The sequence below is a fragment of the Cicer arietinum genome, chromosome 3, assembly GCF_000331145.2.
Source record: "Cicer arietinum cultivar CDC Frontier isolate Library 1 chromosome 3, Cicar.CDCFrontier_v2.0, whole genome shotgun sequence".
Classification (NCBI taxonomy): domain Eukaryota; kingdom Viridiplantae; phylum Streptophyta; class Magnoliopsida; order Fabales; family Fabaceae; genus Cicer; species Cicer arietinum.
In genome coordinates this window covers 40871423-40874484 of record NC_021162.2, presented here as the reverse complement: position 1 = coordinate 40874484, position 3062 = coordinate 40871423, and the positions used below count along the sequence as shown (strand labels likewise).

Sequence of the window (3062 nt, the reverse complement as noted above, 5' to 3'; positions counted from 1 at the left end):
ATGCATAGGTGGGGACATTGGCTTATAATCATTCATTTTAAACTTAATCAGTTTTCTTGTGTATTTGGTCTATTGGATGAGTACACCCTCTGGGTTTTGACACAACAAGAATACATGGTTTTTGTGAGGGCTTTTAGCCCTCATAAAGGGGAAAAACAGCCACAAAGTATGCATTTGTGGCGGTCTTAGGCAGCCACAAATAAGGTGGTCACAAACTTTTGTGGCGGCCAAAACGGCCACAAAGTGTGAAAAATTCGTTGTCTTTTGTGAGGGAAAATGCCTTCACAAACGCCTGCTTTTGTGAGGGCATAGGCCGCCACAAATGTCTCATTTTGTGAGGGCTTAGGCTGTCACAAAGGTTAAAGCTAGTTTTTAAAATTAAGCTTTTGTGGGGGGGCCCAGGCCGCCACAAATGCTTCCTTTTGTTAGGGTTTAGGCCGCCACAAAGGATGTTCCAAATTAAAAAATAAATATTTTGTGAGGGCTTAGGCCGCCACAAAATATTAACTTTATTAAAAAATTATTATATTAAATTCAAAATTAATACTACAAAATAATATTATATATAATAAATTAATATGAATATAAATGTAAAATTTAAATTAAAATCACAATATTATAATTTAATTTAAATTTAAATGTAATATGTTATATATAATAAATAATACCAATATAAATTAAAAATTTAAATTAAAATATGATATTACAATTTAATTATCATTTTTCGTTTTTCTATCTATTTTACATCTTTAACTGGTAAAAAAATTAAACAAATAAGGAAAAAAACTCGATAAGTTCAAAAGAAAAAAAAATATTCAATTAAAAATAAACGGAAAGAAGGGATTCGATTCTCTTTTCATCTTCGGATTCCTATCTAACGATCCAGGACGTAATCCTGGACGTGAAGAATAACAAAATCTTTTTTGGTTTATGTGTTTTCCTTACTTGTGCTCGATTTTGAAATCTTTTTCGTTTTTCTATCTATTTTACATCTTTAACTGGTAAAAAAATTAAACAAATAAGGAAAAAAACTCGATAAGTTCAAAAGAAAAAAAATATTCAATTAAAAATAAACGGAAAGAGAGGGATTCGAACCCTCGGTACAAAAATTCGTACAACGGATTAGCAATCCGACGCTTTAGTCCACTCAGCCATCTCTCCCCAATTCAAAAAATAGAATTATTATGCTTATGATACACCGCATAAACAAAAAGAACAAATAAAGTAGGGCTCGAAAAAACCTTTCTTTATCTCTGATTTGATATTGATTGATAGTGATTTGATATATCTTATCTGTCTTTTTTTTTCTATTTGGTTTCGATTCAAAATTATTTATATTATAAAGAAATTTATATATTAATATTATATATAAATATATAATTATTGATTTTCTTTTTTAGTTTGTTTTTTTATACAATCCGAGCTCAGCTAGGTACTGGCATGGCTCTTTTTTCCCACGAATCCTGGATAACAACGATTTATTTGACTTTATTTTATTTGAAAGAAACTTGTAATTAATTTGACCACCATAAAATAAAATAAAAGATTTAAACTTAAATTTAAATTAAATTTAAATAAAAATTGAATTTAAAATTAAAATAACTATTATATATAAAAAATATAATATTATATTAATTAAAGTAATTACTACCAAACCAAATAAAATATTCCAAAATTAATAAATCATGTCTTACAAACCAAAAATTAAACACACAATAATTAACTAGGACAAGATAAATGTGTTCATACAAACCAAAAATAAAATTATGAAATTATTCAAATACATCAATTCTCATAATAATTCATCTGATCAGCTAAACTCCCACCATCATTATTTGTTGGAATGTTACTCGACGACAGAAGTCCCTCAAAAGTATTATTAATTTGTGCTGGAGGAGACATCATAGTTTGAAATTGGATTTCATCTTCAATTACACCACCACTAGTCGAAGGAGGAGCCATAACTGGTTGAGGTTGATTTAAATCTCGTCTGATCAAGCCAACTGTTGGCATAGTTGGTCGATATGCAGTTTGTTCTGGTTGAGATTGAGGAAGTTGATGTGAAGATGACGGAACATAATAAATTATTATGAAGACTATAATTATATAAACCGAAATAAAATTTTAAATGATGTTTAATGAAATTTTTCATAAAATAACTCCTTATCAAATTATTTCAGCGGTAGTGGATGCCATAGACTATTAAAGTATATAAATTTTCTGTACGAACTCAACTACAACTCTTTTTAATAACTAACAACAAGTATTAATATCATCAATTTGAATAATATTTTTTTTAAAAAATAGTTATATTAAAATCAATAAGTTTTACACGTGTTTCAAATTTGTATTTATCATATATTATGTAAATAACATAATTTCTATTTTTTTAAAAATAAATCTATAATAACACATATTTTACTAATCTATATTTTAAAAATAATATAAATATATTTATAATATCACATATTTTACTAATCTATATTTAAATTGTATAAAATACTAACTTGATGTCGGGTAGTGTCTGACTTGAAGTTTTCACAGGGCTGAGAACTCTTCGAAGTAAACACAATATCACCACTGTCAAAATAAAAATTCAATAATATTAATTAAATAAATAACTTTAAATAAAAAATAAAATTAAAAAACTAAATATATAATATAAACATACCAAACTTCAAGATAGTAAAGAAAAAGCTTGGAGAAATAATTTTTGTAGAGAGAAGGTGGAGAGAAAATTTAGAAAATGGTTGATCCTTTGTGGCGGCCAAAGCAGCCACAAAATCCAATGGTACAATGGAAATTTGTGACGGCTTTAACGGTCAGAAAATAAGGCGAAAATAAGGCATTTGTGGTGGCCTCGGCGGCCACAAAGTGCAACAGGAAAATGGGAATTTGTGGCGGCCTTTACAGCCACAAAGTGCAACATATCAATGCTTTTGTGGCGGCATGGGCGGCCCCAAAGGGCTTGCCTTTGTGGCGGTCGTTACCCTCACAAAGGGTTGATTTTGTGGCTGAAAAAACTCTCACAAAAGACTTAAATTTTTGCTGGATTTTGTGGC

The 3062-nt window shown here is 28.8% G+C and overlaps 1 non-coding gene across 1 annotated transcript; it reads right to left on the bottom strand.

Annotated features, from left to right (window-relative positions):
• Positions 1-1074: 1074 nt before the first annotated feature.
• Positions 1075-1161, bottom strand: TRNAS-GCU (transfer RNA serine (anticodon GCU)). Its single transcript has one exon. It is a non-coding gene; the product is annotated as a tRNA-Ser (tRNA).
• Positions 1162-3062: the final 1901 nt, after the last annotated feature.